Genomic DNA, 27,460 nt, shown 5'->3' with positions numbered 1-27,460 from the left:
CCACGTCCCCCACCTAAGCCATGAATAGAATAAGGGAAGTTCCCACCACAGCTACTTCAAGCAAGATATCCGATAAACTGAGGATAACTGTGGTGAAATATTATCGCAGACTGCCTGATTGACACATGAATAGAACCCTTCAAAGCAATAATAACACATTTCTGATTAATGACAAACTTCCAGTCAGAATGGCAGGAACTCAGTCTAGGCTGGCGTACGTGCCACACAATTACGAGAAGGTAGTCACATTTACACTAATGATGGGAAAGTCACCAGGCAGGGGCTTGAGAGGCGATAGAAGGATATGTGGTTCGAGGTGACGTAATATAGCGTGACCATAGGCCCCTCACCCCTGAACAAGTATAAAAGGGTGGTCCGCCCGATTATCGTTGAACTACTCCCCGTCAGCACATGGGTGGCGGACAGGAGTTTTTCCCAGGGGTTACTCGCGATAGCCTTTGTTTCATGTACTTAGATTTTGCTCCATTGTATATTCTGCTGTAATGAAATGCTTTTTCCTCTTTACATTTAAAGTTATATTTCACTATTTGAAATGTTATGTTTTCTCTGACATTGTTTTATCTCCACTGCATTTAAGGTGTTTAAACGTGCATTTTCAGGATATCATACATGCAGTGGTGAGTGTGCCCAATAATATGTGCTTAACCTTTTCTATGCAATCACCCTCAGCTCAAAAGTGTACTTAAAGCAAAGCCTCTCTCCTCTCATAGCAGCTGTAAACTGTACTTTGTAAACTGTACTGGTCCATGTGACTTTCAAGAGAATGCTGGGTACAGGGCCAAGTACTATGTGATTTTTATGCCATCATTGATTATTTCTAGAAGCTGTGTCTTCAAAGAAATTGTACAACTCTCAAGCTTCAGTCTCCAAAGCTCATATGTATGTTTTTTCCTGTTTCTAGAGCAAGAGGTCCAGGACTACCCCAGTGCAAATTAAGCTGTCCTATTTCCCTTAGTTCTCTCTCACGGTCTCCCCAGCGCGGCTTCTGAAAGCTGCTGCACTAAGTCCCCTGGCCCCTCCTGCCCCTAATTAATCATCCCCTCCGTCATAGTCAGTTATCAAGCCTTCAAAGTCATCAGAGAACACACACAGGGGAAAAACCATTCAAGTGCAGTGAGTGTGTAAAGAGCTTTAGTCACTCATTAAATCTCCAAACACATCAGCGAATACACACAGGGGAAAAACCATTCAAGTGCAGTGAATGTGCAAAGAACTTTAGTCAGTTGTCACACCTTAAAAGACATAATCAGACACACCGAGAGGAAAAACCATTCAAGTGCAGTGAATGTGCAAAGTGCTTTTCTCAGTTATCAGAACTAAAAAGTCATCAGCGAACACACATGGGGGGAAAACCATTCAAGTGCAGTGAATGTGCAAAGTGCTTTAGTGAGTTATCATGCCTTCAAAGACATCAGAAAACCCACGCAAGGGAAAAACCATTCAAGTGCAGTGAATGTGTGAAGAGCTTTAGTCGATTATCACACCTTCAAAGTCATCAACGAACACACACAGGGGAAAAACCATTCAAGTGCAGTGAATTTAGTCGAGTGAGTTTAGTCAGTTATCAGACCTAAATAGTCATCAGCGAACACACATTGAGGGAAAAACCTTATCATTGTAGTGAATGTGACAGTAGTTTTCGCAGCTCTTTAGCATTAAGGAATCATCAGCGAACACACACAGGGGAAAAACCCTATCATTGCAGTGAATGTGACAGTAGTTTTCGCTTCTCTTCAGTATTAAGGAATCATCAGCGAACACACACAGGAGAAAAACCATTCAAGTGCAGTGAATGTGCAAAGTGCTTCAGAAAGTCATCACACCTACAAAATCATCAGCGAACACACACAGGAGAAAGGCCATTTAAATGCTGTGAATGTGGGAAGAGCTTTAGTAAATTAGAAAATCTAGAAACCCATCATCGAACACACACAGGGGAAAAACCATACCATTGCAATGAATGTGAAAGCATTTTTAGTCGTTCCTCAACATTAAGGATTCATCAGCGAACACACACAGCAGAATAGTCATTCAAGTGCAGTGAATGTGCAAAGTGCTTTAGTCACTTATCAAACCTCTAAACATATCAGCGAATGCACAAAGGTGAAAAACAGTATATTTGTAGTGAATGTGACAGTAGTTTTCACTTCTCTTCAGCATTAAGGTATCATCAACAAACTCACACAGGAGAAAAACCATTCAAGTGCAATAAATGTGGGAAGAGTTTTAGTCGATTATCAGAGCTACAAAGCCATCAGCGAACACACACGGGGGAAAACATAGAAGGGCACGGAAAGTGTGAAGGGCTTTTATCAATGTTCGATCCCACACAACCCTCTGTGAATACAGTGCTTCATTTAACTCAATGGAAATAATCCTAGAGATGCAGAGACTCCGAAAAGATTTTAAGAACATCAAAAATAATATTGACCCATCAGCGGACATAGTCAAGAGCTGAACAGTGCAGTTATTATGAGAGGAATGAATTACGGAAAAAGATTAAATACCAGATTATAGAAGACTGGACTAGCAGTAAAGAAGAAAAGCAGATAACAGTATTTGCAGAATTATAAAAGTGTTAGTGTTCAGTGATTGTTCACTTCTGTACACATAGCAAAGCAACATGATGTATCAGGATACACAATGGGAGACGAGCACAATGTGGACTAAAAGAAAAGAAACATTGTTGATTTTTATTTGGTGAAGAAGAGATACCAAGAAAAACATTCAATTGCATCTGATCACACTACCTGTAAAAGCAACACTGAACAACACTGGGACTAACAACTGTACTTTCAGCTAACTTGTTGGATTAAAACTTGTAAACCCAACGCACCCAGAGTGGACATGTTGTAAGAGCTCTGGAGATGGAAGCTTCTTTGGTAAAATGTATGTATTACTATTAACAAATGCCACTGCAGTATATATAATAAACTAAAACGAAGCAACGGTGTTCAAGAAATAACCTATTTTTTAGATATAACAGAGCATATACCTTGTTTTTAAGTAAGTTTTGCTGCACCTTTTACACACTGTTATCGGTTGATGGATCAGCTTGTGCCTCAGGCCTTTCAACACCGTGTGACGCGTGGCTCCTCTGAAGCTTGGCTCTCTCTATTCATTTGGTGATTTGCCATACTCTACTTTTTACCAGAATTGAGCCACTGTAAGCAGCAGAATAATGTGGTGAAATAGTGAAATCTCACATCAAAAGCATACATGTGCCAGGACAATCAGTTGCACTCCCAGTAACTCGTCTTCCACACTGATTGTCCCTTGGTCTCAAATGTTCTGAAGAATTTGTTGTATGAATGCCAGAATGCCAGAAGTGAAAGTGACATTCATGAAGCTAAAGCTAACAGGAGTGTATGGGAGATAGAGAAGGGGAGAGATAAAGAGAGCAAGAGAAATAAAAAAAGGGGGAGAAAAAGAGAGAAATGGAAGGGGGGGAACAGCTAGTGATATTTATTCACCTAAAAATAGAAGAAGCAGCCAAATAAATGTCAATGTGTGACATCACCAGAAAAAACGGGCTGAATACCTGTGAATTTGTATATTTATTTTTAATAGCTATAGACCCATGTCATGCCAATAAACAGGGCACAAGTAAGGAAAATAGTGAAGGAGCCCATTATCATATGCAAATCACAATGACGTCACATGTAGTGCGTCACAAGAAGTGATGTCAGGCCCTTATAATAATTTTCACTTGAAAAGTCGACGGCCTGATTTAAAAAACAAGAAACTTAAAATAATGTAAAAAGGTTTTGGTATCAGTTTTTATACATCATGTGTTTTTCCCACTATCAGTTTGTAACTAAACTCGGAAAAGGCTGAAAGTGTAAATATTTTTAAACAGATATGTGGAACTTGGAAATTACATTTTTAAACAGTTTTTAGTGAATAAATAATATGTGCTTTTAATTTGCGTTTGTTTCCTGACGTTGTTCTTTATCCAGCCCCTAAGCTCCAAAGTGTTTCACATTTACTGTGTATTAAGCAATAGAAAGGCTCGTTTTGTCTAGATCTCTATTCCTCTTGTATCACTCACACTAAAAAATATTAGGGACTATTGGGCTATTTTCCGGTCTGGCATGCTCAAACCGGCATGCCGGACCAGAACAGAGCCCATTAGTAGGAGTTTTGCCGACGTCTGTCTGTGGTAATAAACATAGTGGAGCTGGTAAAGTTTTTTACGGATAGAACCTTGGAGAGAGGATGCGCAACATATACAGCCATTTGAGTCTACTCCTATTTGTGCAAAAGAAATGACACAAAAGGGCCTGGTATAGGATAATAATTTGCTTCCCTGCACAGACAGTACAGTGTTCCAATATTTGGAGGCATTGCTAAAGGCTGCACGAAGGCTGTTCGAATTGTCGTACTTGAAATGATTTCTCCACTGGCTTGGTAGCTACAGATTAACCCATTTTGGTTTGTTGTTTGAGATTCATTTTATAACAAGTATTGGTCCTGAAGAAGGTGGTGTTGCCACTGAAACGCGCGTAGACCAACACATCACCCATGAGGAACGGCCCCTGAGAGGCAGTGACATCACAAACAACTGATGTTTAAGACCTTCCAGTAGTGTACTGTTTGCTCTTTAGGCATTTGTGGGACCCGTCATAGGGTTGAAACTCTTCTTCTTTTAGCTATGAATGAGAGTGTATGAGTGTCTGCACTGCCACACCGGTATTGACTAACTCCTCCCTTCAACGCTAGTACTAGTGAAGTAGTGTGGCTCACTGGTAGTGAAATAGTGTGGCTCACTGGTTAGAGGCGGCAGACCCGAGAGCAGAGGACGGCCCGGGACCAGGGTTCGATTCCCGGCGCGGCAGGTTTCTGGACCAGGGTCAGCGGACTCGATAATTCTCTCGCCTCGGTGCCCACTCTGATCAGCGATCACACTCGGCAACTCTGGGCATTAGCTTGCCTCATCTTCACTAACGGCCCCACCAGACCGCCGGGGATGCCTGGTCTCACCCTGGAGATACCCATTAAGGGACCATCTCTCAGGGAAGCCAGGAAGGGTTTCGCAGCGGTCGAAGCGCCTTGGGACCCTACGGGTAAGTAGTGCGCTATATAAATGCCAATACATTTACATTTACATTTACAGTACTCTCACACGTATGGTGTAGGGACACATATGTTCGCGACTATCATTTTACATGGCTGGACTTCTGTCAGTTGCGTCTATAGTAGTCTCCCCCTTCTGGGCTCATGTGCTTTAATTCCCTTTTAGAGCTATTGTGCATGACTTGTCTCTTCCCTATAAATTTTGGTTCCCATTACATCTGTTCCCCTACTCAGCTTGCCATTGATTATGTGTAATACTCAAGAGTCTCCTCTCATTTTCTCCATTGTACTACATAAATTTTGCACTTAGTGTGTTTGTGTTAAGAATTAACATGTAATTTTGCTCAAGTATATTTATTTACATTGCATTTCATGTTTCCACCTTTTGATGTCACCCCAACACCAATATTCACCACTAGTTAGTATTGTTTCTCATTATCATTCCACAATGGTTCTTTTGCTCTCTCCCTTGTGCAGTCACGATTTTTACGCCATGGGGCCTGTCTCCATACTAAGTCACATTTACATTTGTCTGTCCACTTTTCTTCCTAGGGTTTCCACGTGCTATTGGGGGTCTCGATATATATTTCCCCTTTGTTGTGTTTATCTTGGTTTTTTGCAACAACTAATTCTATGATTTTCTATTATTTTACTATATGTTGTGTATCTTCCCCAGCCCTGAAGAAGTCAAGGGTTACTTCCCTTATGTGACGAAACACCTGTTGGCTGGTTGTGTTTCTTTGTTGCATTATTAAATACATTTGCATATTATACTGGTTTCGACCACAGATATTCGTACAATACGAGACATTTCAACCATTGTTATAACCTTATTACATGTGCCCATGACTGTGCTTTCAGAATGTGCATATACTCTGAGCAAACGAGATATGCGGTCGATTTTATTCTAGCTAAGAGCGGTGGTGCGCAATAATAGGAGAGCAGTGTGTGGTCGGTATCGCGAATAAAGGAAAGGAATATAACTCAGCATATTTTAGACATTTTGTAAAATGTTCGAGGAATGAAGAGCGGTAATTTGAGTTGGTCTTTATTTGGTGGTTGGGGTTGGATTCTAGAAAAGGTGACATATTTAATTGTTCTTTTAATTTGTTGCTGTGTCTTGATTCAGTGTCTTCCCTTATGCTGTTCATACTGTGCTACATATTTCTCGCCCAAAAGGATTTCAGTTCATGATATTAATTCAACTATAATGCTTCATAAGGAGCCTGATACTATTATGCAAATAGATGAGGGTGTTTTTGGTTCAACTACTTCTCTTGCAGGTTCTGTTCCTGATGTTACTCGTACTACTGATGTTAAGTGTCATTTTCTTCCACTCATTTGCTATGCCTATATACATATATTCGTACTTGACATGTTATCGCCTGTATTCATCTATTGTCTCTACTTTTAGATTTGTAACGACCTTTACCTGATAGCAAGAATAAAGATGTCCGTGTTAGTGAAATGTATTACTCCCATATTACTCCTATTTTACCTGATATTATGTTAGCATTTTAGTAAATTCAAATTTAGCTTTATTCGATTTGTTTGGTAAAATCATAAAAGCATACAAGTACATTTTATACAACAAGTTTAAAAAGTTATCCCCAACGAAACATTTATGAGACTCTATAAAACAGTTTTCCAAAAAAAGTCATAAAAGTCAATGATGAAATTACGGCAGTTGACCTCATGTAGAAACGTATGAAAAAGTTAAAACATGTAAGGGTTACATCATGGAATTTCTATATTTCATCACTGACATTAAAAAACGAGAAACGACAAAGATAGCGTACACCTCATCTAACAAAAGTAATTTATCGTAAGCGTCTTTGCATGTTCTTATGCCCCAGTGTTTTAGGAGAGGTAATAGGTACAATTTCCTTGGGGCAGAATACAGATTGCAAAAGAACATAATATGAATGTTACTTTGTGATGAGTGATCATCGCATGGGCAAATTAGGTTCGGGGCAGTCCAGTCATTTTGTTTTGGGAGAGTGACCATACGGAAAAAGGTGCCTAGGCGCAGCCTGGTGAGAAGCATACGAGGATAAGGTGCAGTTTCGGTCCTGAGGTACAATTGCAAACCTTCAGTGGGAGTAATTCTTTGGTAGCTCAAGGTGGTATTTTTGAGTTTCTCTGCATCCCATCTAACGCCTTCCAGGTGGGTAATTAAAAGTTTTTTGAGAGACGACCTAGACAGGTTTTCTAGGGACTCTGGGTCATCATAGTATTCAGGACAACCAATCTTGGCGAACATCAACCGGACATGTCGCAGCCATTTTATTTTGGATGCTGCATCCAAGTTCATGCAATCCGTGATGAGTTCTCTGTTAAGTTGGCATTCCCTGGTAGTCCAAATTTTGTGCCAGAGCAAACACGGTGACAGCTTTATAGAGTCGCTAAGGTATTTGAGGCCAATCTCAATGTGAGTGATAAAAGTTGAAGTAGATTTGCTCACCCCCTATAAGTAACGAATAAAAAGATTCTCACAAATTTGGAGTGAGGACACGTCTTCAAAGCCCCATAGGCCTGCTCCATAAGTGACTGTCGCTACACACTTTGCTTGGTAAATCTGTATCATCTCAGCAGTCGGTTTGCCCCCAATTTTCGCTGCAAAAGTTCTCAGGGCACCAATAGCACGGGTAAAGGCAAGCCTCCTAGCCGATACTGCATGTTTCCAGGCTCCTTTTCTCTCAAAGACAACACCCAGATAACAAAAAGTGTCTGTGGTCTCAATTCTTTGCTCGTCAAGGTATATCGAACATTGTGGCCTTTTGCTCTTTTGGGTGCACGGCATGGAGAAAGTTTTTAAGGTGTTCACTTTCAAATTTCTTTTCCCCATGTAGGACGAGAATTCTCTGACCGCTCTCTGCAACCCTACCCTAGTCCTAGACATAATGGCCGCATCATCGGCGTATAATAGGATGGGTACAGGCCTACCATTGACAGCTGGATAGTCATTCTGGAAATTTGTTAGATGGTCTACAATAGAATTAATATAAAAAGTAAATAGAAGGGGCGCGAGTATACAACCTTGCCTAACCCCTCTATTTATGGGAAATTTCTGTGTGCATTGGCCCTGAGTCCCGAACCTCACCCTGGCACCAGCATCTCTATAAAGTTCTTTGATAAATACCACTATGGTGGGATCCACCCCAATGAGCTCCAATGTTGACCAGAGCTGCAGATGATCCACACAATCAAATGCTGAGCTAAGGTCAACAAATGTAACACCTTTTTTGGCCTCAATATATTTGGACATTAATAAGGACAGATTTAAACATTGCTCCTGGGTACCCAGTCCCTTTCGAAATCCATATTGGAGTTCCGAAATAACCTTATTTTCTGTCTCCCAGTGCTGAATCCTCTTTAGGACGATCCTTCCTGCTATTTTCATGAGGCCGTCTAGTAAAGATATGGGACGGTAGCAAGCCGGATCGTCCCTGTTTCCCTTTTTGAAGATGGGGACCACAATGGCATCTGACCAGGTCTTAATTAAGCCGCATTTGTTTCCCATATTCAAAACGTTCGTTAATAACGGAGCCCAAAATTCCAAGTTTGTTTTATAGGCGTCCACTGGTGTGTGATCCGGACCAGGAGCTTTCCCTGAAGGACTTTCCTTGATTGCATTTTCGACTTCTAGGGTGGTAAAGACCAAGTCAATTGGATACGGCGAAACTGGGGGATCGCTTGGCTGATGATCTCGCATGAAATTATTCGAGGATGAAAGTGCCTTTTGTTGATTCATGTTGTTCCCCTGTCTGTTGGAGTAGAGTTTCCCGTAGTGTTCAACCCATAGCTCTGCTGTAATTGCTACATCTATGCAATTATCAGTATGTTTGGCGTTGTATACTGATCTTATCACTTTCCAGAAAAGGTTGGTGTCCTTATTCCTGGCAGCTTCTCCCAGTGCTTCCCAGGCCTCCTTTTTCATGGTTGCTTTCCGGAGGTTAATTTCTCTATTGTACTCTCGTCTAGCCTCAGAGATTTGGGCCCTGTTTTTCGGGGTGGCGTTTAAAACTTTCTTCAAGTTCTTTAAGGCAGCTGTGCACCTAGAATCAAACCACCCGGATGCACGTTTCCCCTTCTTTTTGTTGCTCTTAGTTAAAACGCCTTTAATGTACTCCTGTATGTTGGCGAAAGCTGCCATAATCGCCTTAGGTTCCACATCTTCTTCTAAGCAGACAGATATGTCTGCAAAGCAGGATGATATTAAATTGTGGAAGAAGATTGTGGGGTTCAATTTCTCCCACTTAAGCACATAGCCGTTTATCTTTGTTAAGGTGACCTCCAATGGATACAGTGGGCCGCTAGATTCCTTTGGTTTCTCCACTGGGAGCCTAACCCCAAAGGTAATAGGGTAATGGTCACTCATTGAATCATCCCCTATCTCCCAAGAGGTTATAAAGTCGGGCGGAGTGGGGGATATCAGTGCAAAGTCAATTGTGGTTTCACAACCTCTTCCATTGTATGTTGGGGCAAAGGGAACTGGGGGAGAGCATGCCTGATTAACGAAGGTGAGGTCAAAAGTAAACATAATACTGTTAAGGAGAGACCCCAGCTTGGTGTGTGAGAAGTGAAAAGGGCCGTCCTCCTCACGATCTGCAAGGCCGCACAAACCTAACTCAGAAAGTGGGCAGACTGCACAATTAAAGTCTCCCACCCAAATAACTGTATGGTCTCCCGCGTTTTGATCCCTCACTTTATGGATACGGTTTAACATTTTATTTAAAATGGGTTCCATTTCATTTAGTGGCATATTGTTATAGAAGTTCACCAGTATGACCTTTTGTGTGGTGCCCCATTTAAACGAAAGGATTTGAAAATATTGGTCAGAGTGGAAATTATACACTTTTATATCCCCCACATTCGAGACGTGTATACACAGACCCCCTTTATTGCGGCCCTGGGTGGCGGGAGCAGCGGGTGTATGGAATGTTCGATACCCCATGATGTGCCTTTCTTCTACCAGCCAAGTTTCTTGCAGGCAAAGTATGCCATGCTTCTGGACGGTCTCCAACCAGGGTGTATGCTTGATCTTATTGCCCAGTCCTGCTACATTCCAGGATAATAATGAGTGTTTCGGTTCGCTATCTACCTGATGTGTATGGCCCTCACTCTCTATTACCTCTACCTGATCTTGGAGATGTGCCCTGTCTAGGTGTTGTATGGCTCGCACAGGGAGCGGGTGCTGGGCAGAGGAGGGTGGAACCACCATCAAATGGGTCGAGTTTTTAACAATGGGTGGCGATGTATTGCTATTACTGGCAATCATTGCGTGGTTTTGATCACTTGATCGGGGTGTTTGATCGACTGTTCCCAGTCAATCCACCTGATCTAAGCATCCAAACCTATTCATGGTGGGTGCACCTTCCCACCCATTATTGATGGGTTGCCATCCCTGTCCCTGACCCTTCCATCTGTGGTTATGGATTGTGGTCCAAGCCCCAGGATGCTCTGCTAGCTGTTTTGGAGGGTAGAAAAAGGTTAGGGGTTTGGTGACAATGGTTTGTTCGGTCACATATGGGTCCCATGTGGTGATGAGATGGGCTGTATGAGGGTCTGCGAATGACACCACGATACAGTCTCCTGGTATCGATTTGTAGGTACGACCCACCCAAGGGACTCTCCTGACCATTAGTACCCTACTCCTGTTGGTGTGAGGAATCTGCCTATTGGTATTTAACCAGTGGATCACTTTATTTTTTAAGGACCACTGGGTTTCAACAATATCAGGGGCAAGCGGAGGTACCCCTGCCAAGATAACCACGTAGGGCCCAGCCTCAGGGGGGAGATCAATGTAGCCTCCGCGAAAGTTCTGGTGATTCGGGTATAAATTTAGTGTGCGCTCTAAGAGAGGAGTGATGGGATTATTCGCCTTCTGGTCGGCTCTAGAAGGGGGTTTGGGCTGGAGATGTTTTTTAGGGGGTTTTTCCTCTGTTTTTGGGGGGTTGGCAGCGACATTTACAAGTGTCCTAGGTTTGGGGATCGGAGTAGGTTTGGATTACGAGGGGGGTAAAGGTGCAGGCAGAATCAAGGGGGCGGGAGGAACCTCCTTAGGCGCTGTAGCTGCTTTGGTGCCAATGTTAGAGGCTGGAGCAGCTTGGATACCAGCCTTTCTAGCCAGAGGTGGACTCTCATTAATATGGGGATGTGTTACTTCCAGCTGTTTTAGGCTAAGCGTGGCCAGGGATACTAACGTTTTATCCATTTCAAGTAGATGATTCTCAATACGTGACAGTCTGAGTTCAAAAGGTGTCAATAGTTGTTTTAAAGTGACCCAGACTGTCTGGAGAAAGTCTTCATCATCACCCGCTTTATCCTTGTCCCTCCCTATCTCGTTTAGCCCTCCCAGTGTTGGGTTATCTACAAGGGTAATAGGATTCTCTACCGCGGGGGCAGTAGTGAGGTTGCTATCACCCCCTATTTGGTGGATAGCTGGGGGTGGTGTTTGTTTAGGATCCCCTGCGTTGGGTAGAGGTCTTCTATGGTTGAAAAACTGCTGCCTTGCAACTTTGGCTTTCTTACGAGCATAGGCAGATTTTACATTGTTTTTCTTCTTCAAGGTTTGGCGGCCTGGGTTTGTACTTTTTTCTACAGAGAAGGAGGGGACAGTTATAACCGGCAAGATGGTGGAATTTCCCTGCTCGGTAGGTTGGTCACCCTCATTAGGTTGGACGGTCATGGGGGAGAAAATAAATGAGGAGTCTAATGCTGGTGGGGAGGAAGGAGGGGGGGAGTGATGAACGTCAGCGAGGATCAACAAAGGAGGCGGGCGTTCCACCTGTTGGGGAGATGCAGCAGACGCAATATTTCCCAAGGAAGATTTTTTAGAGTTAGCAAATGTTTGGGAAAGCCTGCGTGCAGCATCTAATTCGATTGAAACCCTCTTCTGCATTTTTGTGATTTCAGCATCTATTGCCAAATTTGTTTTTACAAGGAAATCGTCCAAGGTGCCTTTAGGCTTGGTTAAACCCAGCGCGGTCTTACTGCGACTCCCCCGGGTACACATGGTGTGTGACAGTTACGGTTTCTGTGTGGTACTCACTAGACTCAAAGTCCAGGCACGATAACGGTGGGAAGAACCAAGGGGGGTGGGCCAGGCCAGTCCTCTTAGTCCTCGAACGGCCTCAAACGGTCCCGCCCTTGTCCCGGGCTTCTCCCGGCGCTACCGCGCGCTACCGCGCTGCGGTAATAGCAGTGTCGCTTTATCTGACTGTAGGGGAGGGGGAGGAGCAGACAGGGAGAGCGGCCCAGGTGTTCACAATTGGGTCTGGCAGGCGCTCCTGGGAACCGTAGTCCCTGCGCAGCGCCTGCACTCGCTCGCAGCCCCGCCTGTCACTCGCCTGCTGTTGCTCCCGGTGAAAGTTCTTCCAACGCCGGTAAGGTCACCCCACACGCAGCGGGACCCGCGGAGCGGGTTCCGCAAGAAGTAGGAAGGGATGAGGGCTTCAAGTGCTGTGGTTAAAAGCTCCGTCCCAGATGCTTCAGTGCAAACCAAGGATAGTGTCCCAAATGCTGCCTCCAGCACACGAGTCTTGAACGCTGGGGAGGGGGAGGAGCAGACAGGGAGAGCGGCCCAGGTGTTCACAATTGGGTCTGGCAGGCGCTCCTGGGAACCGTAGTCCCTGCGCAGCGCCTGCACTCGCTCGCAGCCCCGCCTGTCACTCGCCTGCTGTTGCTCCCGGTGAAAGTTCTTCCAACGCCGGTAAGGTCACCCCACACGCAGCGGGACCCGCGGAGCGGGTTCCGCAAGAAGTAGGAAGGGATGAGGGCTTCAAGTGCTGTGGTTAAAGGCTCCGTCCCAGATGCTTCAGTGCAAACCAAGGATAGCATTTAAGTAGCTATTTCGTAATATATTCTTGCTGTAGGCGAATGCAATTAATAAGTACAGATGTTACGTTAGGTAGGTTGACATCTGTTCCACCATTTTAGCTTTCGAAGACGCCATTTTGTCACTTGAAACCTTTACCAGAACTGGTCCTTGGTAAGTTTTGTTTCTCAAAGGTTGAATCTTGCTTGTTAATGCATGCCTTTTCTGTTACATAGAGGCCTTCTCCCACCTGTCTAGTGGGGAGGATAAGATAGACGACCTTGGGCAGTAGGTAACTTGTGCCAGGCTGTGGAATCGAAACGTATGTTCTGTACCCCCATTGTATTATGACGGCTACCAGTGTTTTTCCATAATAGGCAGGTCTTTGTGAGCTCTGAAAAATACATAATGTAACTTTATGACTGTAAGAGTCAGTCCCGCGTCAGCCATCATAGGAGGATGGTCAGATTGATTTCCAGTGCAGGGTACTTTGCGAATAAACTAGTTTGCTTCTATTCTCTACTGTGTCATTAACTCTTCATTCTTTGAAGTTTAGAGGAGGTCGAGAGTGACCCGGGTGGCCCTAGTTGGGTCACTTCCTCCACAACATTTAGTCTTTTCTTTTTACTGGTCTCCACCTCTGTCCATGGCATTTATTCTTCAAAGTGCAGAGCCAGGTTTCTGATGCTATAAGGTACCTGCCTCTATTGGCAGTGCTTTAAAGGGAACTACAGAACTGCAGGTACTCACTCTCCAGCGTACCTGCTTGCTGCTCAGAAGGGCCATACTCTCCCATTACAGGTATCCTACCAATACTGAGAAGTGCAGGTGCTCTCCCTTGTGAAAGGAAGAGGTGCATGTGCTGTCCCTTGTGAATGAAAGAAGTGCAGGTTTTGTCCCTTGTGAATGAAAGAAGTGCAGGTGTCTCCCATGTGAATGAACGAAGTGCAGGTTTTGTCCCTTGTGAATGAAAGAAGTACAGGTGCTGTCCCTTGTGAATGAATGTAGTACTGGTGCTGTCCCTTGTGAATGAATGAAGTGCAGGTGCTGTCCCTTGTGAATGAAAGAAGTGTGCAGGTGCTATCCCTTGTGAATGAAAGAAGTGCAGGTGCTGTCCCCTGTCAATGAAAGATGCGCAGGTGCTGTCCCCCGTGAATGAGAGAAGTGCAGGTGCTGTACCTTAGGAATTAAAGAAGTGCAGTTGCTGTCCCTTGTGAATGAAAGAAGTGCAGGTGCAGTCCCTTGTGAATGAAAGAAGTGCAGGTGCTGTCCCCTGTGAATTAAAGAAGTGCAGGTGCTGTCCCCTGTGAATGAAAGAAGTGCAGTTGCTGTACCTTAGGAATGAAAGTAGTGAAGGTGCGGTCCCTTGTGAATGGAAGAAGTGCAAGTGTGGTCCCTTGTGAATGAAAGAAGTGCAGGTGCTGTCCCTCTTGAATGAAAGAAGTGCGGGTGCTGTCCCCTGTGAATGAAAGAAGTGCAGGTGCTGTCCCCTGTGAATGAAAGAAGTACAGGTGCTGTACCTTAGGAATGAAAGACGTGCAGAAGCTGTCCCTTGTGAATGAAAGAAGTGCAGGGCTGTCCCTTGTGAATGAAAGAAGTGCAGGTGCTGTACCTTGTGAATGAAAGAAGTGCAGGTGCTTTCCCTTGTGAATGTAAGAAGTGCAGGTGTGTCCCTTGTGAATGTAAGAACTGCTGGTGCTGTCCCCTGTGAATGAAAAAGTGCAGGTGCTGTCTCTTGTGAATGAAAGAAGTGCAGGCGCTGGTCCTTGTGAATGAAAGAAGTGCAGGTGCTATGAAAGAAGTAGAGGTGCTGTCACAAAGAAGTGCAGGTGCTTTGCCCTGTAAATGACAGAAGTGCAGGTGCTGTCCCTTGTAAATGAAAGAAGTGTAGGTGCTTTCCCTTGTGAATGAAAGAAGTGCAGGTGCCGTCCCTGTGAATGAAAGAAGTGCAGGTATCTCTATTGTGAATGAAATAAGTGCAGGTGCTGTCCCCCGTGAATGAAAGATTAGCAGGTGTCGGCCCCTGTGAATGACAGAAGTGCAGGTGTTGTCACAAAGAAGTGTAGGTGCTGTCCCTTGTGAATGGAAGAAGTGCAGGTGCAGTCACCTGTGAATAAAAGAAGTACAGGTGCTGTCCCTTGTGAATGAAAGAAGTGAAGGTGCTGTCACAAAGAAGTGCAGGTGCTCTCCCTTGTGAATGAAAGAGGTGCAGGTGCTGTCCCTTGTTCGGTTCAGGTTAGGTTAAGTATTAAGCGCTCAAATTACCCTGGGCCATCTCGGCGCTGACTAGAGACTGGACTTCTGCTAGAGTGGAGCCAGACCAGGGCATTACTTAGAATAGGAAAGCTTTCAGATGTTTCCTAAAAGTGCCATAACTCGAGGTGGCTCGTAGAGCCTGTGGGAGCTGGTTCCAATATCTGAGGGCCAGATAGGAAAAGGCTCTCCCTCCTGTCCGGGTGAGACAGATTCTAGGAACTTGTAACAGTCCCTGTGTACTGGATCTAAGCCACCTACAGGGGCACTATTTAATCAGTTTACGTTGCAAGTAGCGGGGGCCTTTATCGTTAAGAGCGTTGTGGGTTAGGCAGCAGATTTTGAAAAAAGATCTTTTTTTCACATTGAGCCAGTGCAGTTCTCTAAGCAACAGAGTTGATGAAGAGCCTGCCGGGCGATTTAAGATCATCCTTGCGGCTGTGTTCTGAGCAATCTGTAATTTGGCCAGGATAGTCTCACCCACTTCTGCCAGCAGGGCATTGCCATAGTCTAAACGACTAGTTACAAGATGGCGGGGTGAGCGGACGCTTCTTCCCGCAGCTCCTCCGACCCGGCTAGGCTCGAGCCCTTTTTCTTCAGCTTCTCTCCCCCCGCTGATGCTCAGCGGCTGAGAGGAGTGTGGCGGAGAACCTGGTGCACGCATTGATGCTACTTTGGCCCTGATCGCTCCGGTGGAAGCACCTCAAAAGACCGATTGTGGATCGCGAGACGACGGAGCGCCCGGGAGGCGGAGCAGATCGGAGTGCTGTCCATACGCCTCGGCTGGGCCTAGTGCTGAAAGTTGGCGACCTGGTGTGGAGACTGTCCCGGCGCTCGACGAAGGTCGAAGGGAAGCTATCGGCTGGGTGGCCCACTACACGGGGGCCCCCGAGTGCCCCCGAGTGAGCGCCGTGGTGCTTGGACTTGAGGCGGTGGCCTCCCCCGTGGCGAGGACCCCGGTCCCGGGGCTGGAGGACGATCGACTTGAGATCGGGGCCAGATTTACCAACTCTTCTAAATAACCGGGCGGCCCCGGTTGTAGAACTTTCCCGATTGCCTGGCTTCCGGAGTGGCCCCGGTGGCATCGCCGGGCTCGGGCGATCTGCTTGGCCCCACCCAACCGCCATTTTGTCTCCAAAGGGACAGTGTCGTAGGCCTCCTCCGGAGTCTCTTGGAGGCAGTTTCCTGCACCCTCCACCTCTGTACAGCTATCCCCCTTTGGCGGAGCGCACTGGCCGGGGTCCCCCCAGTACAGGTCCCGGCTGCTATCTCGATTGGGCGCCCACGGCTTGTTGTGACTGGACTGACCCGCCATTTTGTCGTCTGTGACGCAGGTCCCCGGTTTCGCCGGGAGCTCCTCATAGCGGGTCCTTGCTAGTTGTTGGACGTTCCCCGGAGTGGTCGAGCCCGTGCCCATTCTTCAGTTGAGAGCGCCCAGGATGTCTGGAAGAGGTGGTTCGAGGAAGGGGGACCGCACCCTGCCGGACATGCTTGGCAGGGCCCAGCAGCAGCGGGACAGAGCACAGCCGTCGCCGGGGTCTTCCCGGGCCTCGGCGGACGCGCCCGGGGCAGAACCCCCTGTCACGAGATCTTTCATGGAAGAGCTGTTCAGCTCGCTTAAGGAGGACTTCCAGACGCTGAAGCGGGAGGTGGCCAGTGAAGTCCGAGAGGTCCGCAGAGAGGTGGAGGGCCTCGGTGAACAGGTTGAGACGGTGGAGACAGGACGTTCTCCGTCTCTGAGAGCAATGCGTTGAACTCCAGGCCCACTCCGAGGACCTGGAGAACAGGTCAAGGAGAAATAACATTCGAGTACGGGGTGTACCATCTGCGGACAAAGGGGCTGACCTGGTGGGCTATTTGCAGGACTTGTTCCGGGAGATCCTGGGGGAGGCGGCAGACTTTCCTATCCGCATTGATAGAGCCCACAGAGTTGGCCGACAGCGCCAGTCATTGGCGCCCCCGCCGGGCATCTTAGCTTTCCTGCCTGACTTCCCACTGAAGGAGCGCATCATGTCCGAAGCCCGTAGGAAACAACCACTGACTTTCCGAGAGAGGCCTGTGGCACTCTACCAGGACCTGTCCGCCATCACGCTGCAGAACCGCAGGTCCTTCAGGATTGCTACCGACTTCCTGAGCGATCATGAGACACCGTACTCCTGGGGGCATCCCTTCCGCTTGATTTTTCGCTGGAACGGGGTGCTTCATCAGCTACGCTCCTTGCAAGACATCTGCGGTGTCCTGGGGCTCACGGCTACAGAGGAGGGTGGAGCGACGCCGACCTGGGGGCGCTCGGAGAGAGGGGGCCGACGGAGGTCAGCGAGAAGACGATCGGCGGCGAGCGCTGGGCGTCCTGATTCACCTACCATCAGGGCGGACATGGCCAGTGCCTTGAGAGAAGCGGCCAGGGACTCAGCCGACTCCAACGGCGTGGCCTTGACGGCCTAGATTCACTCCGGGGGGAGATGAACATAGCTTCTTCGATGCCAGGTTTGGGGATGGGGGGGGGTCGGGGGGGAGCGGGAGGGAGTGAGTGGCCGGACGTCCACTTTCACTACTTACTACAGACTTTTCCGTTTTGGGGCTTGACTGAGACAATGGGTTGTTCGAGTTGGCATTTGACTGGTTGCCACTGGTTTGTTTGGGGTGGGGTTGGGTGTTGTTCTAGAGTTGGGAAAGACCGGTCCGATGTTGTCCGTGCCCAAGCTTGGCCTACTCTGGCCTGTCCCGCGCTGCTGCCCCGTGCCCCCCCCCTCTGGTTCCCTACCCGCAGCATAGCGTTCCTGGTCCCTGGGAGACATGTCGTCCCTGAAGGTGGCGACCCTTAATGTTAAGGGCCTGAATAATCCTGTTAAGCGCAGGGCGATTTTGTCTCTGCTTGAGGGGACGCAGGCTGACATCTGCCTCTTGCAGGAGACCCACTTATTGTCCCGTGACTGCCATAGATTGCGCTCTGCTAAGTTCCCCACCCAGTTTTTCTCCTCTGCGGCGACCAAAACCGCGGGAGTGGCCATTCTCATAGCGAGCTCCTTCAGGGGCGAGGTGCTGTATAAATATGCTGAACAGAAGGGGAGGCTTCTGGCATACCGCCTCCGCCTGGGGGCCATATCGTTTACAGTTGGTTCTGTCTATAGCCCGAATGACCACCAGGAACGCTTCTTGGACTCAGTACTGGTGGATGTCACTGCATCTCCAGATCGACATGTTATTCTAGGGGGTGGCCTTAATATCGTCTTTGATTCAACATTGGATAGGTCGGCGCAGCGGTTTCCGCAGACTGGAGAACTTTCCCAGGCTGCGAAGGCCCGGATCGCGGACATGGATTTACACGACCTTTGGCGCTCAATGCACCCTACAGATAGGGACTATTCCTATTTTTCGCATGCGCACCGAACCTACGCACGGTTGGACTATCTTTTGGTTAGTGGGCCGATGCGCGCCGCTGCTACGGCGGAGGACGTTGGGGTCCTGACTCTGTCTGATCATGCGCCGGTTATTGGTGCGTTTGCGTGGCCGGCGGCCTCCCCCTCTCGGGGGGTGTGGCGCCTTAGGGACACCCTTCTGCACAAGAAAACTGTGGTGAAACATATTGAGGAGGTCATACAGGACTACCAGACACATAATAGTAATTCAGACACTTCACTAGCGACACAGTGGGCTGCATTGAAGGCGGTTCTTAGGGGGGAGTTCATCTCCATCTCCTCGGCGGAAAATAGGGAGCGGCAACGGAAGAGGGATGAGCTGACTACTCAGGTTCGGGAGCTCGAGCAGGTCCACCGCCGTACGGGCGCTTTGAGGGTTTGGAGGCAGCTGAAGGCGGCAAGGAAGCTCCTGTCGGCGCTGGACCTGGACAGGGCGGAATACGCTGCGTTACGTTTGAAGCATGCCTTTTATACAGGGGGGGACAGGTGCGGCAAGCTCCTGGCGCATAGGCTCCGAGTTGCGCAACAGCGTAACGTAGTGAAGGAACACTTGGGTACAGACGGGTTGGCCATTTCCGGGGATGCAGAGGTGGCAGAAACCTTCTGCAGTTTCTATGAGGCGCTGTACGCTGGGGAGCCCTCCTCACCGCGGGAAACCGCAGAATATTTAGAGTCGGTGCCCCTTCCGGCACTGGACCCCGCTCAGGCGGAATATCTTGAGCGTGATATTCAAGTTGAGGAGGTGATTTCCACTATAGCTAGACTTAAGCACGGGAAGGCCCCGGGCCCGGACGGTTACACGTCCCTGTTTTATAAAACCTTTTGCCCGGTTGTGGCCCCTGTCCTAGCTCGGCTATTTAACTCCTTCTCCGACCCGGGAGCCATCCCGCCAGATCTCCTAAGTGCGACGGTCTCGGTGATTCCGAAGCCCGGGAAGGACCGGGCCTTATGTGGCTCGTATAGGCCCATCTCGCTCCTAAATGCCGACCTCAAGCTGTACACGGGGATTCTAGCGTCCAGGCTGGCCCTGCACCTCCCCGGTCTGGTTGAGGCGGACCAGGCTGGCTTTGTACCCGGCAGGCAAACTGTCGACAATACCAAGCGGGTGACGCACATTTTGGAGAAGGCTTCGCGGATCCCGGGTGAGCGGATGTTGCTAGCGGTGGACGCTGAGAAGGCCTTCAATAGGGTTCATTGGCCGTATCTCGAGCTGGTTCTCAGGAAACTGGGAATCGGTGATAAATTTCGCTCGATGGTTTTCAACTGCTATAAGTATCCTTCAGCGTCGGTGCGAGTCAACAGGTGCAGCTCCTGCAGTTTTGCAATCGAGCGCGGCACGAGGCAGGGGTGCCCCCTCTCTCCACTCCTCTTTGCTCTCTACATGGAGCCATTCGCCCAAAGGATCCGCCACAATCCGGATGCTATCGGGATCAAGATGGGACAGTATGTCCACACGGTCAGCCTCTATGCAGACGATGTCCTGCTGACCCTGGATGACCCCAGAAGGTCCCTACCCGCCTGCATCCACGAGTTGGATGCCTTTTCGCGCGTGGCCGGCTTCAAAATGAACATGAGCAAGTCTGTGGCTTTAGATGTGTCCTTGGCTACGGACACTAGGCGGGACCTTCAGCGACTCTTCCCCATGCAGTGGTCATCGTCCCTAGTACCATACTTAGGGATTCTGCTGGCGCCCACGTTGCCAGCGATAGTGACGGCCAATTACGCTTCTCTCAGTAAAAAGATCAGGGAGGAGCTCGGCCGCTGGAGTAAGGGCCTGCTATCCTGGCTAGGCAGGATCGCGGCAGTCAAGATGACGGTACTGCCCCAGATACTATTTCTTTTCCGAGCCTTACCTCTCCAGCCTCCAGTGGGCTGGATCAGACATACGCAGGCTGACATCTCCCGCTTTGTCTGGCAGGGTCGCAAACCCCGGATGAAGAGGGTTCTCTCTACACTTGCCCCGGAAGCAGGGGGCCTGGGCATTCCGGACCTCCGTAAGTACTTTCAAGCGGCACAGCTACGATACCTTGTGGAGTGGAGCAGGTGGGAGTCCGATAAGCACTGGCTTTTTCAGGATCAAGCGGTTGCGGGCCGCACCCTCCAGGAGGTTCCATTCTTGCGCCGTGCTCACCGCCCCCCCAACCTTTACGCTTCCTTCGTTACGAGGGTTCCCTTGAGGGTGTGGGACACGGTCTGCGAGGTCCGGGACCTCACCACGTTCCCTTCACCATTTACGCCCATTGTGGATAATCCTGACTTCTCCCCGGGGATGGAGCCGGGCGCTTTCTCCCATTGGAGGACTGCGGGCTGCCGAGCGCTCTTTCAGATCTATGGGCCGGAGGGAGTGGTTCCCTTTCAGCAGCTTCGGCAGGAGTTCGGCCTGACGGAGTTGGACAGACTACGTTACATGCAGGTCCGGCACTGGGCCCTCCAGCCCCAGGTGCGAGACGCCGCTGACCGTCAAATAACACCGTATGAGCGGTGGCTGGTGACCCGAACTTCTGATGCTAAATTGATTACTGATCTGTATAAGCACTTACAGCCTCCTCCGTTTCACTATTATAACCCGGGGAGGGAACGATGGCACAGGGAACTGGGCAGGACACTTAGCCACAAAGAGTGGGACCAGATTGCACACCGGGCAAGACACTCTGCGTACCATACTGGCCTCACCGAGACATTTACCAAGGTGTCCACGTACTGGTACTACACCCCAGAGAGACTGCATGAGATGAATAGGCACATTGATAAGGGGTGCTGGAGAGGTTGCGGGCAGGTGGGGACCCTCTCACATCTTCTCTGGGATTGTCCCTTGCTGGCCGCCTATTGGAAGGAAGTTCTCGATGAGGTGGATGAGCACTTTGAAATTGAGCTGCCGCGCTTTCCGGCGTATGTATTGCTGGGCCTCCCTAATGGCCTAATGTACCCACTGAAGTCCCGCAGGGGCAGGCAAATCGCGATCGCGCTGGGGTCTGCGGTTCAGAATATCCTCATCCACTGGCGCACTACCACAATCCCCTCCATCACGGGTTGGCTACACAGACTCTGGCACGTGTTGGGAATGGAAAAACTGACGCTTACGGTGGCGGGGGAGATAGATCAATTTGATGAGCTGTGGCAACCCTTCCGTGCGCTGTTATCTACCGAATTTAGGGAGCTCACCTGCCCGAGATACCTCAGGCTTCTGAGGCTGACACCGCCGGTGATTCCGGCAGACTAGGAAGAGTGGGGGGCTGGTTTCTGGAGGGGGGGGATGCGGTTTGGGGGGCAGGTAGTATTGATAGTGGCCCATTGGACGGGGGTGTTGGGGGGAGTTGGGGAGTTGTTTATTTTGGGGAGCGGGTTCTAGGGGGGGGTGGGCTGGGCTCTTTTGTGTCAATTTCATTATCTTCTTTGATCAGACTTGGGGTGTTGGATATGCGCAGAGTGGAGATATGGCTTGTATTTCATTTTTCACTTGCTGCTGCTTCTCCTCTTGCTTAGAGAACTGTTCCACGATCGCACTCCTGATATTATGATTCTTTCTTTCTTGTACTGTATGTGACCCTAACCTCCTATCCCCTCTCCCCGTGTTCTTTTGTCTTAATAAAAATGCTTTAAACCTAAACGACTAGTTACCATTGTGTGAACTAAAGTCCTACGATTATGAGGTAGGTATAAACAGAAATATTTTCCAAAGGAGTCAGAGACCGTAATAGCATGTGCTGGTCGTGGTCGCAATATGGTCTTTCATGGACAGGGAGCGGTCAATTTTTATTCCTAAGTTCCTTACGGAAGGTTTGGGGGAGGGAGCAGAGCCCAATTGGTCTGGCCACCAGTCATCTGACCAGATGTCCGGAGCTTTTCCCATTAACATGATCTCCGTCTTCCCTGGATTGAATTGACGGTAATTCCCAGTCATCCATTCTGAGATCAGCTTCATTGGCGAATCGTGTTTTTTCTAACTCTGGACATTTCCCGATAGTGAACATAAGCTGAGTATCATATGCACATGAGATGATTTCAAAGCCCAGCTGTTCCACAATATGAGCCAGAGGGGCCATGTATATATTAATGAGGGTAGGACTCAGACAGGAACCCTGTGGTACTCCCTTCTCTAAGGGCATTTTGGCTGAGGAATAGGGACCTAAGGTAACCATTTGTGTTCTCTCCGACAAAAAGTGTTGTAGCCATTTTAAGGCTGTGCCTTTGTTACTGCAATCAGATAGTCTCTCTGCTAGCTTAGTATGAGAGATAGTGTCAAAAGCTGGGGAGAGATCTAAAAGATTCAGTATCGCGGAACCGCCTGAGTCTATAGTCTGTCCTAATGAGTCGGTAACCTCCAGAATGGCGGTTTCTGTACTAAAGCCTGGGCGAAAGCCCGACTGTGAAGGATCCAGGATTTCATTCTGTTCCAAATAGGAACTAAGTTGATTGTTTATGATATTTTCCAGGAGTTTACCCAAGAGAGATAAAAGGGAAATAGGCCGATAATTGCTAAGGGTTGCGGGGTCCGCTACAGGTTTCATAAGAATAGGGCGGACCGCTGCTTCTTTCCAGGGGGGTGGAATTATACCTGTAGATATAGAGCAATTGAAGATGTCACAAATTGCTGGGGCAGAGCTCTTGGCTAGGAGAGCCATGATTTTTGGGGGGCATGAATCATTTGGAGACCCTGATTTTCTCAAGGCTAAGCCTTTTAGGACCTCCTCAATGGTGACCAATTTTCTCAAGGCTAGGCCTTTTAGGACCTTCTCAATGGTGACCAACTTAAAGCTCTCCAGAGAGCAATTTGGTGTCTTCTGCTTCTCCAGTTTGACCAGAGTTGTGAATAAAAGAAGTGCCGGTGTCTCCCTTGTGAATGGCAGAAGTGCAGGTGCTGTCCCCTGTGAATGAAAGAAGTGCAGGTGCTGTCCGTTGTGAATGAAAGAAGTGCAGGTGCGTTCCCTTGTGAATGTAAGAAGTGCAGGTGATGTCCCCTGTGAATGAAAGAAGGGCAGTTACTGTCCCCTGTGAATGGAAGAAGTGCAAGTGCTGTCCGTTGTGAATGAAAGAAGTGCAGGTGCTGTTCGTTGTGAATGAAAGAAGTGCAGGTGTAGTCCGTTGTGAAGGAAAGAAGTGCAGGTGCTTTCCCTTGTGAATGTAAGAAGTGCAGGTGCTTTCCCTGTGAATGAAAGAAGTGCAGGTGCTGTCCGTTGTGAATGAAAGAAGTGCAGGTGCGTTCCCTTGTGAATGTGAGAAGTGCAGGAGCTGTCCCTTGTGAATGAAAGAAGTGCAGTTACTGTCCCCTGTGAATGGAAGAAGTGCAAGTGCTGTCCGTTGCGAATGAAAGAAGTGCAGGTGCTGTTCGTTGTGAATGAAAGAAGTGCAGGTGTAGTCCGTTGTGAAGGAAAGAAGTGCAGGTGCTTTCCCTTGTGAATGTAAGAAGTGCAGGTGCTTTCCCTGTGAATGTAAGAAGTGCTGGTGCTGTCCCCTGTGAATGAAAAAAGTGCAGGTGCTGTCTCTTGTGAATGAAAGAAGTGCAGGCGCTGGTCCTTGTGAATGAAAGAAGTGCAGGTGCTATGAAACAAGTGGAGGTGCTGTCACAAAGAATTGTAGGTGCTGTCCCCTGTGAATGACAAAAATGCATGTGCTGTCCCCTGTAAATAAAAGAAGTGCAGGAGTTGTCCCTTGTGAGAGATAGAAGAGCAGGTGCCGTCCCATGTGAATGCCAGAAGTGCAGGTGCTGTTACAAAAAAGTGACGGGTGCTGTCCCCTGTGAATGAAAGAAGTGCAGGTGTCATCCTCTGTGAATGCCAGAAGTGCAAGTGCTGTCCCTTGTGAATGAAAGAAGTGCAGGTGCTGTCCCCTGTAAATGAAAGAAGTACAGGTGTTGTCCCCTGTGAATGACAGAACTGCAGGTGCTGTTACAAAAAAGTGCAGTTGCTGTCCTCTGTGAATGAAAGAAGTGCAGGTGCCGTCCCTTGAGGATAAAAGAACTGCAGGTGCTGTCCCTTGTGAATAAGCATGGGCGGAAAATCCGTTTCGCTCGCGGATTTTGCGGATTTTCGGTAAATTCGCAATCCGCGAGATCCGCGAATCTCCCGCAAAATCCGCAGCGGATTTTATGGCTTGCTCGCACTGTTCGCGTGAGTTCGCGGCTTGCCAGTACAACTTCGCACCCCGCGAGTAAGTGCTAAATTGCAGAAATACGATCTTAGCAAAACTGAAACTACTTACCAGGTTCAAAAGTTCAGGCTCATCATTAGTAGCCATTTCCTGTAGTGCTTCCTGAGGGGCCCCTCCAGAGTTCAGTTGCCAGTTGCAACTATTATGTGACCCTGCTCTGAACCTCTGAATAGTTACACATATGCCACAAAGGTCCTGAATTACAGCTAAGGGAGACAAGCAGGAGCCAGGCTGGAAGTTAAAATCCATTAATCAGCCCCTAATTCATTATTGTCAGTTGGGGCAGGGCAGGTGTTGTAACTAATTTTGCAACAATGAAAGCACTTAGCAAGTGCAAAAGATCACTAATCAGGAAGCACTAAGGAAGCAGGTGCCAGCTAAAAAAATATTCTGTGACACATTAATCAGCCCCAAATTAATTCTGGTCACTTGAGGCAGGGAAGGTGGGCTTTGCTTTGCCGAAAATAATGTACACTGGACAACCAGAGGGTGTGGTGATGAAACAGAGGGTGGCATGGGTGGGCCAGAGGGTGGCATGAGTAGTCAGAGAGTGGCAGTGGTGACAGAGAGTGGTAGTGATGAAGAAGAGTGTCCCAAACAGGCTGGACACGTAGAAACAACAAGTTCGCAAAACTTGCGACCCGACAGGTAAGTTCGCAAATTGCGAAATTGTAAAAACCCTCGCGAACTGGCAGAAACACGCGCGAACACACAAAAAAAAATCCGCAAATTCGCGGGAATTCGCGGATTTTGCGGATTGCGAGTTCGCAAATCCGCAAAATTCGCGAACGCGATATTCGCAAAATTCGCCCATGCTTACTTGTGAATGAAAGAAGTGCAGGTGCTGTCTCCTGTGAATGAAAGAAGTGCAGGTGTCATCCCCTGTGAATGACAGAAGTGCAGGTGCTGTCACAAAGAAGTGCAGGTGCTGTCCCTTGTGAATGAAAGAAGTGCAGGTGTTGTCACAAAAAAGAACAGGTGCTGTCCCCTATGAATGAAAGGAGTGCAGGTGTCTCCCTTGTGAATGAAAGCAGTGCAGGTGCTGTTCCCTGTGAAAGAAAGAAGTACAGGTGCTGTCCTTTGTGAATGAAAGAAGTGAAGGTGCTGTCACAGAAAAGTGCAGGTGCTGTCCCTTGTGAATGAAAGAAGTGCAGGTGCTGTCCCTTGTGAATGTAAGAAGTGCAGGTGCTGTCACAAAGAAGTGCAGGTGCTGTCCCTTGTGAATGAAAGAAGTGCAGGTGCTGTCCCCCCCTATAAATGAAAGAAGTGCAGGTGTTGTCCCCTGTGAATGACAGAAGTGCAGGTGCTGTCACAAAGAAGTGCAGGTGCTGTCCCTTGTGAATGAAAGAAGTGCAGGTGCTGTCCCTTGTGAATGAAAGAAGTGCAGGTGCTGTCTATTGTGAATGAAAGAAGTGCAGGTGCTGTCCCTTGTGAATGAAAGAAGTGCAGGTGCTTTCCCTTGTGAATGTAAGAAGTGCAGGTGTGTCCCTTGTGAATGTAAGAACTGCTGGTGCTGTCCCCTGTGAATGAAAAAAGTGAAGGTGATGTCTCTTGTGAATGAAAGAAGTGCAGGTGCTGTCCCTTGTGAATGAAAGAAGTGCAGGTGCTGTCCCTAGTGAATGAAAGAAGTGTGCAGGTGCTATCCCTTGTGAATGAAAGAAGTCCAGATGCAGTCCCCTGTGAATGAAAGAAGTGCAGGTGCCATACCTTGTGAATGAAAGAAGTGCAGGTGCTGTCCCCTGTGAATGAAAGAAGTGTAGGTGCTGTCCCTTGTGAATGGAAGAAATGCAGGTGCAGTCCCCTGTGAATGAAAGAAGTACAGGTGCTGTCCCTTGTGAATGAAAGAAGTAAAGGTGCTGTACCTTAGGAATAAAAGAAGTGCAGTTGCTGTACCTTGTGAATGAAAGTAGTGCAGGTGTGGTCCCTTGTGAATGGAAGAAGTGCAGGTGTGGTCCCTTGTGAATGAAAGAAGTGCAGGTGCTATCCCTTGTGAATGAAAGAAGTCCAGATGCTGTCCCCTGTGAATGAAAGAAGTGCAGGTGCCATTCCTTGTGAATGAAAGAAGTGCAGGTGATGTCCCCTGTGAATGAAAGAAGTGCAAGTGTCATCCCCTGTGAATGCCAGAAGTGCAGGTGCTGTTACAAAAAAGTGCAGTTGCTGTCCTCTGTGAATGAAAGAAGTGCAGGTGCCGTCCCTTGTGAATGAAAGAACTGCAGGTGCTGTCCCTTGTGAATGAAAGAAGAGCAGGCGCTGTCCCTTGTGAATGATAGAAGTGCAGGTGTCATCCCCTGTGATTGACAGAAGTGCAGGTGCTGTCACAAAGAAGTGCAGGTGCTGTCCCTTGTGAATGAAAGAAGTGCACGTGTTGTCACAAAAAAGAACAGGTGCTGTCCCCTATGAATGAAAGGAGTGCAGGTGTCTCCCTTGTGAATGAAAGCAGTGCAGGTGCTGTTCCCTGTGAAAGAAAGAAGTACAGGTGCTGTCCTTTGTGAATAAAAGAAGTGAAGGTGCTGTCACAGAAAAGTGCAGGTGCTGTCCCTTGTGAATGAAAGAAGTGCAGGTGCTGTCCCTTGTGAATGAAAGAAGTGCAGGTGCTGTCCCCTGTCAATGAAAGATGCGCAGGTGCTGCCCCTTGTGAATGAAAGAAGTGCAGGTGCTGTCACAAAGAAGTGCAAGTGCTGTTCCTTGTGAATGAAAGAAGTGCAGGTGCTGTCCCCTGTAAATG

The sequence above is a fragment of the Lissotriton helveticus genome, chromosome 1_2 (assembly GCF_964261635.1).
Source record: "Lissotriton helveticus chromosome 1_2, aLisHel1.1, whole genome shotgun sequence".
NCBI lineage: Eukaryota > Metazoa > Chordata > Amphibia > Caudata > Salamandridae > Lissotriton > Lissotriton helveticus.
This window is presented reverse-complemented; position numbering follows the sequence as displayed.